This window comes from Mustela putorius, unplaced genomic scaffold (genome assembly GCF_011764305.1).
Source record: "Mustela putorius furo isolate JIRA1106 unplaced genomic scaffold, ASM1176430v1.1 tig00000224_pilon_pilon_pilon, whole genome shotgun sequence".
NCBI classification, from domain to species: Eukaryota; Metazoa; Chordata; class Mammalia; order Carnivora; family Mustelidae; genus Mustela; species Mustela putorius.
In genome coordinates, this window is record NW_025421321.1 from 24121871 (window position 1) to 24133941 (window position 12071).

Below are 12071 nucleotides of genomic sequence, written 5' to 3' on the forward strand. Positions count from 1 at the left end.
TCTTACTCTTAAATATCAGCTTTATTGAGATACAATTTACATATCATAAAATTTGCCTCTGTCAAGTACACACTTTAGTAAGGGTTGTTAGTGTACTCACAGAGCTGTGTAGTAATCAGCACTGATTCCAGAACATTGTTATCACCCCAGAAAGAAATCCTGTACACATTAGCAGTCATTTCCCATTTTCTCACGCTTTCTAGCTCCTCGCAACCACTACTCTACTTTCTGACTATGGATTTACCTATTCTGGGCATTTTATATAGAGGGAATCAGGCTATATGTGGCCTTTTGTGACTGGGTTCCTTTTACTTAAAACATTTTCAAGGTCCTTCGATGTTATAGCATGCATCAGTACCTCGTTTTTCCCTCTGCTCTCTTTCGTAAGTAATTGTGGTAGATCAGTGATAAAGAACAGGAAAATGCTATGAAAGCTTCCAACATCATAATACTCTTTTATCTGGCAGTTCCTGGAAACAGATCCATTGTAGGTATCTGAAGGTACTGTGGACTTAGGAAGTTTTGCATTTCGTTGTTTGAGATCTCATGTGGTCATGATTTGTGCCTTTATTAAATTCACTTACATAGTTTAACTCCTTCGCCAGTTTCTACTAAAGGAGACCTACGAACAGGTACCATTATAGGAAACTGTACCACTATAGGTACAGTTTGCGTAACAGGACATTTGTAAAGTCCTCTACACTTTAAAACATGTCACATGATAAGAAAAAACTGATAGTGTCAAAAAGTAGGTTTTACATTAATGCAGTTCAGAGAGCTAAGGTCTTACATAAACACATCTTCAGTGATAGTGTTCAATTTTTCTGATTTATAGAGAGAGTGATGCCTAGATGTTAGATAGTTTCTTAAATTACATTTTGATCTTTGACACCAAGTTGGTTAAAGGAGATGGTTTCAGTTATTGAACTGTATATTTGTCAGTTTTGACACGATCGCATTAAATAGTAATTGGGAGGGCTCTGGGTAGCAAGGTATCAAGCATTTGGTCTGTGTCTGCTCTTTGGCTTCTCTGTAAAGAAGCCTGCATTCAAAGTTATTTTTGGTTAGTTCTTCCTGGTTGTCAAGACCAGAAATTTACTTGAATTATCTGAATAAAAAAGGCTATGTCTTTAGCGGAGTAAGGGAGGAGTGGGGGTAGGACTAACGCAAAATTTCAGGCTGACGAGACCTGGAAATCCCATCAGGGACCATGGCCACTGAGGGGCTGGAGGCATCTTCATCTTTCACATGGGCTGTGGTCCTGGCTCACTGGAGCCCTGTGCATAGAAAGAGTATCTGTCCCCTCCTAACTCAGCTCTCACGTGGCTTTGGGGTACTGTAGTTCCAGTTCTCCTCTTGCCAGTCTTTTCTCTTTTGACCTCATTGCCCCATGACTTGCTAAGTATCCTGGTTTTCACTAGTTCACATCTCTTTGAGGTTGAATACAGAGATGGGGCTCTGATTGGCCCAAAAAATCTTTTTATATCAGGCTGAGACCAACTGGATACTTAGAAATGATTACATACGTACACACATTTATTTATTTATTTATCTGTGATTTTATTTATATATTTGACAGACAGAGATCACAAGTAGACAGAGACGCAGACACAGAGAGGAAGGGACGCAGGCTCCCTGCTGAGCAGAGAGCCTGATGTGGGGCTTGATTCCAGGACCCTGGGATCATGACCCCAACCAAAGGCAGAGGCTTTAACCCACTGAGCCACCCAGGTGCCCCACACAATTATTTATTTACATTTTAAGTAGGTTCCACACCCAGTGTGGGACTCACTCAGGACCCTGAGATCTAGAGTCACATATTCTACAGGCTGAGCCAGCCAGGGGCCCCTACAAATGATTACTTTAAGAAGAGTTATCCACGGGTACCTGGGTGGCTCAGTCAGTTGAGTGTCGACTTGATTCTGGCCCAGGTCTTGATCCCAGGGTCATGGGATTGAGCCCCTTGTTGGGCTCTGTGCTGGCTATGGAGCCTGCTTGGGATTTTCTCTCTCCTCCTTCCCCTCCCTCTGCTTCTTCTGCTTCTGCTTCTTCCCTCCCAGCTCCTTTTCTCTCTTCCTCCCTCCCTCTCTTTAAAAAAGAAGAAGAAGAAGAAGAAAAGCAGCAGCTATATCCACAATACTGGTGAAGAGCAGGAAGCCCTATGTACAAAACGTCCCAGCCCTATCCATCCACAACTTAAAGGGCACTTGGCCGGCAGTTAGAGGCTTTGGTTGGCATTTCTAATGCAGAATTGTGGCATGGTAGAAGACTGTACTTTATATTGGGACTTTTGGGGAAAGATACAGGGGCATTCTGCATAATCAAGGGAAGAGTTAAAACAGCCAATCCGAGGGAAAGGCAAAGTATAGACAGGCCCTGGACCACAAAAATTAAGGTTTCCATCCCTCGGTCTCTTGTTTTTGGATGCTGTCTCTCCCCTTGGAGGTGGTCTTCCAACTGACTGAAACAGATGATTGCTATCTGCCCCTGGACATTGCTACCCACCACTCTCCTCATTCTTCTAGTTCCAGTTGGAAACATGGTGGTGGTGGGGGGGGGTGTTGATAGGGAGGCTATAGTTTACTAGGCTTTGGTCAGGGGGCTACTCCTGAACCAGTGAACTGTGGTGCAGGGTGTGGAGGGATGTCAAGCATGGCAGCACTCTCTGCAGTCAAGGACCTGTGTCTGAAAAAGGAGATAGAAGCTGGGCAAGTGACAATAAGTAACAAAAATGCTCACAGCACATTTTCAGATAGATTGATGTTCTTGATTCAGAAATAAAACTGTTACAAAATGATAAGGTGACATTTGCTATTGTTTGCTTGCTTTCTTTAAAAAAAAAAAAAAAAAAGGCAGGGGCACCTGGGTGACTCGGTTGGTTGGTTAACTCTGCCTTCTGCTCAAGTCCTGATCCCAGGTTCCTGGGATTGAGTCCTGTGTTGGGCTCCCTGCTTTTCACTAGTTCACTAGTTAGTGGGGAGCCTGCTTTTCCCTCTGCCTCTGCCTCCCTCACCTCTTGTCTGTTCTGTCTCACTCTAAATAAATAAATGAAGTCTTTTTTTTAAAAGAAAAGTAACCAATAATATACAGCTTCCTTTAAGGTCCTTGAAGCAGGGGCGCCTGGGTGGCTCAGTGGTTAAGCCGCTGCCTTCGGCTCAGGTCATGATCTCAGATTCCTGGGATCGAGCCCCGCATCGGGCTCTCTGCTCAGCAGGGAGCCTGCTTCCTCCTCTCTCTGCCTGCCTCTCTGCCTACTTATGATCTCTGTCTGTCAAATAAATAAATAAAATCTTTAAAAAAAAAAAAAAAGGTCCTTGAAGCAATAAAGTTTACATTTCAGTCTTTTGAATATGCCTCTAATAAGATGCTTCATTTGCACCTAACTTGTCAACTTGTGAATTTGACAATTTTGTTACTTGGAAACAGTCTGTCCCTTTCTGTCTTCTTGAGGCCTCAAAGATCAGTAGCACTCTTAGAGTATGACAGGTGCCCAGTAACAGAGCATCATTCCAGATTTTTTAGCATTACAACAATGTAAGCACCATATTAGCTTGCTCCTTATCCACACTTAATCTATTTTGGGGAAGTAGATTGTGTGTATAAAATAAGCAACGAATGTGACAGGATTACATAAAAGTTTTGTGATGTTTCCCCAAAACCTAAATCTTAGCGTCTTAATTCTCTGGTTGAAAAGTCCCAAGGCACCAGGGTGACTCAGTCAGTTAAGCATCTGGCTTCAGCCCAGGTCATGATCCCAGGCTCCTTTCTCAGCGGGAGTCGTCTTCTCTCTCTCCCTCTGCACCTCCCCTTTCTCATGTTCTCTCTCTCACTGTCTTTCCCAAATAAATAAGTAAAATCTTAAAAAAAAAGAAAAGAAAAGAAAAACATGTCCCATTTCCACAGTTTTTCCTTATTCTCATTGGTGTATTCTTCAAGGGAATTTGCTGAGCTTAAGTTTCCTGCAAACCTGTGAATTTTCAGAACCTTAAGGTAGTGACATAATTGGGCGATGGACACATGTTAATTGGGTGAGACTGAGAAAAATTTTGCCATACAGGTTTAAATTTCTGCAGACTCCTTAGATTTCTTGAGCACGTATGTGAAATTGCTTACTAGTCGCATGATTGTGTCCATAGGCATCTTAACAGCATCAGAGAGATGCTGGGCTGTTTGCCAGTCCCCAGCCCTCCCTATGTTCCCCGTTACCTGTTGGAGCTCCCTGTAAGCCTTTAGGAAACCAAGCCTCTCTACTGTCTCCAGCCTGAGCCCCGGCTCCTCCTTGAAGCTATCTCCTGTGAGGTTCATACGGACCTTTTCAAGAAACTTCTTTGGCAGTTGTATTTCTGTATCCTACCCCCTGAGTTACATTAGTTTCACGTGTGTGCTCAAGGTGGGTGAATCCATATTCTCTCTCTAGCTGATCAGTAAACCCCTTGAGATTGTGACTGAATAATACTTCTGTCAACATTTCCTACAGTGCCTCATAGAAATCAAAGTGCAGTTTGGTGCTTTTACTTGTCAGATTGAAGAGCCCATCCATGGTCAGAGCTACCAAGTTTCTACTTCATCTGGGGAAAATTTGCCCCTAATTTCTGTGATACCCATCAAAGGGTTAGTTCCTGTGTTTAAGAATTTTACATTAAAATGTAAGAGATAATTCCTTTTAAAAAAAAATTGGATGCATATCTTTTGAGATACTTTCTGTGCATAATATTGAAACACTTTTTTTTCCCCCTTAGTAATAAGCAGAAACAGGGAAAGTTGATAATTAGAATCTGGAGTTTAGTCTACGGCCATACCACCCTGAACGCGCCCGATCTCGTCTGATCTCGGAAGCTAAGCAGGGTCGGGCCTGGTTAGTACTTGGATGGGAGAATCTGGAGTTTAGTCTTTCTCTCACCACAGAGTATTGGTCTTAGATTTTCATTCTTGCAGGATCTCTTTCCTCTACTACAATATTAACTTACAGAGATGGCTTTGGAAGTTTCAGGCATTATTTTTAAGCTGGTACAAACCATTACACAGAGGATTGGATCTCTTTCACATGATGCTCTTGATCTGGCCCCTGCTTCCTTTTTGTGTTCCAAGTGTCTGCCCTTAGGGTTTTACACTTTTTTGCTCAGTAGAGCTACAGCTAAAGATATACTTGTCCAGTCCTTTCCCAGGCCATTACAGGGTTTCTGAATCTCTTTCAAAAGCTGTCTCTTTACCTTCCATGTTTCCGGATGCTGAAGGTGCTTGGTGGGGCATCTCGAAAGAGGCACTCACTCCTAGGTTGGCTGACAGTTTGCCTGTTTTCCCGTGCGTCATTTAGCCTCGAGTGGATGTCAGCAGTTGGAGTTTGATGCTTTAATGGTTCTTTACATATTTGTAAAATGCTGGCCACAGTTGTCCTCCTGGAATAATGTATTGTGACTTTCAGGACATAGGGAATTTGGTGAATACGGTGGCCAAGCATGACAGGGAATGGAACGTTGTAACTGTAGTTTATGGTTCCTAGAATAATTTTATTTCACTATGACGGCCAAAGGCCACTCATTCATTCCTCAGACTAGGCTACCCATGGACTAGAATGCTCTTGCTGTTGTTTTTTTAACCAGTGTTTAATTTAAACCTTTTCTTCTTAGGTTGACAACAACAAAGCTCTCCAGCCTGTTTCTGCGGAACTGGCAGTGTGTCATTTAGCCCACTTGGCCCTTGGTCGATTTTTACCTTTTTTGAGACGGATTTGACAGTTCCATGGGTTGACAGTCCCGGAGCTGATCTTGGAGAAATAAGTTTGCAGACCAAATCAGTTAGCCTGTCATATGTCCCTATGATGAAAACACAATACTTTATACCTGAAACTGGTCCCTCTACAGAGGATTAGTGTGTTCTCACAGCTTCTTCCCTGAGCCCCTACACACATGATCCATGAAGTTGTCTCCAAGCATTTGAGGGAAGGCCAGTGTTAGAAGGGATGCTTGTAAATAATGTAGAGGTATTCAAGACTGCCTTGAGAAATACAGGATGGAGAGGAGGCAAGGCTGAGGATATACTTGATACTAATTTGAAACCCAAAACCCACAGCACTGAATTAACAGGTGTGCTTGTGTAGATGCCTTTGTGCATTTAATCAGGTGTAATCTTCAGGTGTGCCCACACGAAGATCTTTTCTTTTTCCCAGCTCCCCCTCACATTCAGGGAGCCATTTTAATTGGTACAACTAACAGCATTATTGTCTGAACTGAATTTTATCAGAGAGGATGACGTTTCTTTGTTTTTTAAACTGAACAGAAGACTCAGACTGATCATGTTGATCCAGTCTATAACTGACTTAAGATTTTGACAGAAAGAAATTTGAGCATACTATCAGCAGGAATTATATTTTACATGGTGATCAGTACACACAAAAATTAATGTATATGGGTGCGCTTATGTATTCACCCACATTTAGGTTACACAACATAATGCTGAACTTGAATACATGAGATGCTATGATGTTTTCTATTCTCTTACATTTTTTTAAAATGCTATTATTGATCTACTAATTAGAGTTTTTAACAGGAAATCCTGTGTTAGCAGGTGCATTAGAAGGACATCAAAGCAGCCTCTCTGTTTTTAAGCTGTGTGAATCGTGATTATGAGTAAGGTGGTATTTGATTTTTTGTTTTATTCATTTATTAGTGAATGACTGAGTGAAATTTTATTGAGCTCCTACTAGGTACTGAGATTAATATTAGAAATACAGAGATAGGTGATGAAATGAACACGAGTCTGTGGTCAGCAGAGAAGATTCTCACTTCTCACAGTAGAGGCAGCATCAGTGGGTGGGAGGGAGTTTTAGGCTGAGCAAATGATGCCATGAATGGCATGGCATGTGCCCTGTCAGGGTTCCCTGTCAGGGAATCATGTGCGGAAGTGCTGAAGGAGCTTGAGTAAAACTCAATGCACAGACAAGGAGGGCCTTGAAGGCCATGCTGAGGAGTTCAGCTTTTATCCTTTTGGCCAGTGGTTTCCAACATGTAGTTCAGGAGAATTTGTATTTTGAAATGGAATTTAATTTGTTACCTCATTATGTTAAATGGCAAATTTGGAGCCAACCTGAATAGCCTGTCATATGGGAGACCCAAGGGCTCTCCCCTAGATTTCTACCCCCTGAAGCCCCCCTTAGGTGACTTAACCTGAGAACCGCTGACAGCACTGGACTTCTGTATCCAGAGGAGTCCTCTGGGGACCCCGTGGAGGATGGCTTGGGAGGTGGCTGGAGGGAGCCATCTTAGGAGAAGGTCATGTTTGTCCTGGAAAGAGACGAGTAGGAAGCCCTGAAACTGGGGCAGTGGCAAAGGGCTTGAGAGAGCAAGGACATTAATTGTTGAGGTAGAATCCTGAGGACTTGCTCTCCAGTGGGCTGTAGAGCCTGGGAACGGGAGGGAAGAACATGAGTTTGGTTTTGGTTATGTATATAAAAGCCTCATGCCAAGTTTTTCTTTTAGTTGCCAGATGCTTGGGGTAGGTGAGGGTTGTGTCGGGTATGTTGGTCATGAATCTGCAAAGCAGGCCACTGTTTCTTTTGTTGTTTTTTTTTTTCCCTCCTCTATTACATGGCCTCCAATTTTCCGAATTATATCACGTTTTCCTTACCTCAGATTAGTCTGCATTCTTTCCAGCATTTGGAAACTATATGGGCTCCAAGGTTCGCTCAGGCTTCCTCTCTGGATATGTGTTTGGAGGTCCCCCTAGGGCCTGACACCCAATGTTCTAGGGGTCTGCATTCAGCCATCCAGGACTGTCTACCTCAGGACTGCTGCTGAGAAAGGAAGAATGGCTTTAGAGGCCTCAGGTCCAAGATTAAATCCCTGTTCTACCACTTGCCAGCTATAAAATGGTGAGCAAGTTCTATAGGATGCGAGTCGAAAAGTCCACCTTGTGGGATTGTTGAGAGATCTTACAATAATGTGGAGGGTACCAGGCTCTGCGTCTGCACACAGTAGGCATGTATGTGAAGTGTTAATTACAACATTTCACATGAGAATAAAACTGGGGGCACCTGTGTGGCTCAGTCGGGTAAGTGTCCCACTCTTGATTTCAGCTCAGGTTATGATCAGGGTTGGGAGATCAGACCAGGCAATTGGCTTCACACTGCGGAGTGGAGCGTGGAGACTGCTTGGGATTCTTTCTGTCCCTCTGCCCCTCCCCCATCAGCTTGCTCTCCCTAAAAAAAAAAAAAAAACTCTGAAGAGAGGGCTCTTCTCTCCATCTGAAAGGAGGCCTTCCATTTTGAGAAAGATGACATTAATGTAATGTAAAGGTGGAAGAGGAGAAGTCAAGGTGGGAAAGCAGGACCATTCAAAGGGCACATGTGCTGGTGGCCTACAGACCGTGGTCAACTGTGGCTGGTCGCTGTGGTGTTTAGAGGGCATGTGTGACCCTCAGGCCTTCTGGTAGGGGGGGGGGCAGGAAAAGCCCTGAAAAAGATGTCCTTTTTTTTTTAATTAAAAAAAAAAAAAACTAAACTAAACCTGTTATGTTCTGTGCATTTGTATCTTCTCTTACATCGACCTGTTTTACGTTTTTCGTTTATACTCTCCTCATTAAGATGATCACAACTCTAAACATTTACCAAGAGAATGATTCAGGGGAAAGTGCAATAAAAAATATTTAAAAACTTTTCTTGGAATGGAGGTTAAGAAGTTACTCCCCATCTCAACATCCCCCTGCAAATAGCCAAGATGGGAGGGAGGCAGAGAGGGAGGGAGGGAGAGAGATGGGAGTGAGAGACCTATGTTTCCTGGAGGAAGAGAGACATGCTTAGCACAGAAAATCCTAGTTGAACAGGCTGGCTGCGGCTGGAAAAGGGCTGGTCTTTCCTGGGGGTTATTTAGCTTTCCTGCATGTTCCTCCTTGTTGAGACAGCTGTAGTTTGGTATCAAGGGATAATAAAGAAGAAATATTACTAGATTTTCAGTGGGATTATTTATAATACGTAAGATTTGTGTACCACTTTCATCTTGGAGAAGATTATAAAAATATTACTATAATGTTAGCAACAGTCTTTAGTAGGGGGCATTAGCCCCTATTGTACAGCCTGTAATCTGAGGTTTTCTGAACTGGGTTGTTATTTGCCCCAGCCTGCCTGCTTTAGTGCTAATAAAAGTCAGAGGCTTCTGAGGTCCAGGGCAGTAAATGAAAGCCTCTGAGGCCTGTCTTTGGCCTGCCTTTTCTTTTCTTTTTTTTTTTTTTTTTTTTTTTAAGATTTTATTTATTTGACAGATAAAGATCACAAGTAGGCAGAGAGGCGGGCAGAGAGAGAGAGAGGGGAAGCAGGCTCCCTGCTGAGCAGAGAGCCAGATGGATGCGGGGCTTGATCCCAGGACCCTGAGATCATGACCCGAGCCAAAGGCAGAGGCTTTAACCCACTGAGCCACCCAGGCTCCCCTGGCCTGCCTTTTCTAACTCTACTCGAAATTCTTCTCCTTTGAGTAAGTATTTGTAGGTCTCTGGATACCCTTTATTTCATGGGGGGACAATCTTGTACCTCCCCCTGCAGTTATTCCATATCAGAGAATCCTGAGTAAGACTGAGATCCCTTGAGTAAAGTCAGAAGATGAGAATTGTTGGAGGAACAGAAATTAGAGCACAGTTTGTGTTTTGGTTTTAAGTAATGAATACTCAGTTGTGACATGAGTGGTGATTGAACTTGTTTTAAAACTTTTCCCAGCAGGACGCACATTACATATACTTAACTGGAAAGCAGAGTTAGGAATCTGGTATTTTAAAGAGTTTTTTTTTTTTTCTTTTTTCTTTTTGTTTGGGTCAAGCACAAGCGAAAAGTGACCCACTTTAAAAAGGGAGGCCTAAGTGACCTATCTATTAAAAAATAAGGCCAAACGTTTACCTGTGTTAAATGTATATTAAAAAAAAAACAGAGTGAATTGTCTTTCTTATATGATATGGAAATACACACTTAATCCGAGAAATGACTATTGGTGGGTTGTACAACCTGAACAAAACAAGTGGATTTTTTTTTTTTTCATTTTTGGGAAGAATTAAAATTAAATCAGTGAAGGTACCCAGTGACCCTACCAAGTGATAGGTATTAGCTGGGCACTTAATGTAACATGCCTACTATCTAGGGAAAAAAAAATTTTTTAAAGATTTTATTTATTTATTTGTGAGAGAGTAAGTGAGCACAAGCGGGGGAGCAGCAGGCAGAACAGGCAGAGGTAGAAGCTGGCTCCCCGCTTAGCAGGAAGCCTGATGCAGGACTTGATCCCAGGAACCTGGGATCATGACCCGAGTCAAATTCAGATGCTTACCCGACTGAGTCACCCAGGTGTCCTGGGAAAACTTTTTTTAGGTCACAAAGTTTCAAAATGTTTGTTCATTCATTCACTTAAAGTAAACGCTGTACCCAGTGTGGGACTTGAACTCACTACCCTAAGATCAAGAATTATGTGCTCTCCCAACTGAGTCAGCCAGGTGACCCTGGGTCCCAGCACTTTTTTATGGTATTTACAGAAGTGGCCTCAGATAGCAGGCCATTGCGGGTACTGTTACTGCTGCCAGGACATCTGGGTGCCGCTGGGCCTCACTAGTGGAGACAGGAGAGAAATAACTCCCAGCCTCACTTCCCTCATTTGCAGAATCTTAAACCTCTAAGATTGTGTTTGAGCTCCTGGGCAGTTAGCTGGCCAACATCCTCTTGTTACCACGATGAGTTTTGGCCTCTTTTCCTGGTGGTTTCTGTGTATACAGTGAGAAGTAAACTGTGCATGGGTATAGGGATGATAGCAACCTTTGTCCTTCTCGAGGAAGTAAGAAATGCTATGTGACTCAGACTGAAGTCCTAGGCGCTTGTTAATTTCCTGGTACCTTTTTATGTTTGATGAGTCAGAAATGCAGATTCTTACAGGGTGGTACCAGATCTTTGATTAGAATTGCTTCAAATTACAGACCCCTTTCCTGTGTAATGATTTTTGCCATTTGCCCTTTCATCACCTAATAGGCAGGATAGAAGGACATTTTGAGCAGTAAGAATCTTGGTCTCTTGGTTCATGAACCCTTACTACACTAAAATTATTTTTTTAAACTTTTATTTATTAAGTAATCTCCACCCACAATATGGGGCTCAAACTCAGAACCCTGAGATCCAGAGTCCCATGCTCCACTGACAGAGCCAGCCAGGTGTCCCTACACTAAAGTTACTCTTGACAGAGAACCGTGTATGTGCCCACACTTGACAGGCCATCAGTATTCTCTAGCTGGGTGGGCAGATACAAGTATTGCAGGGTAGTTGACACTAGAGTATCATAAAACCTTAGCAGTAAGGAAAACTTATCTATTTAATATCCACCAAGGTGGTCCTGTGCACATGTGGGCCCATGTGTACACGCACATGCACACACATCCACACACCAAAAATGTGCCAGTGTACACACTCCTGCTTAACTATGATGTGTTGCTACTCACTGTTCCTAAGCTGCCAGTTGTTTCGGTGTTTTGGGGGTTCAGTCTCATAGATGCTGACTGGAAAAACGACGTTTTTGAACAATGTCAAGGAGGTTGGACTTGTGGAGATGCTAAGGCCTGACCCCAAGGTAACTGGTAAATTGAGGTTACCACAGTGCTGTGCACAGATGTGTGTCTCGGATCCAGCTTGGAATCAATAACTAATTTATTCAGACTTTAAAAAAATACATATAAAAATGAGAGTTGACCAGATTCCCATAAGGTTTTTTTTTCTTAAGGGTTGAAGAGTGGGCTTGGAGGGATCAGTGTGCTGGTCGATAGCATCTGAGAATATTTGAGCTTCAGAGTCCCAGACAAAGACCACATAGCTCTACACCTGCTGCTTGTCCCCATGCCTGGTACTACATTCCCCGACTCTTTAGTAAAGTGGTTTTTTAAAAAAAAAAGGTTATTTTTAATTGTAAAAAAAACACATAAAATTTACCCCCCCCCCCCCCCCCACCACGTCACCCTCTCCTCAGTTCCTGGCAGCCTCCATTCTGTTTTCAGGAGTTTCACTACTCTCGATACTGCATTAAGTGGAATCATATAGTACTTGTCTTTCTCTGACTGGCTTTCTT

The 12071-nt window shown here is 42.9% G+C and overlaps 1 protein-coding gene and 1 pseudogene across 4 annotated transcripts in view; both read left to right on the plus strand.

The window, feature by feature from the left end:
- Positions 1 to 12071, plus strand: part of SPTBN1 (spectrin beta, non-erythrocytic 1) — a 197006-nt gene that overhangs the window by 65067 nt on the left and 119868 nt on the right. The gene's annotated exons all lie outside the window — the stretch shown is intronic.
- LOC123391400 lies at positions 4786 to 4891 on the plus strand (annotated as a pseudogene).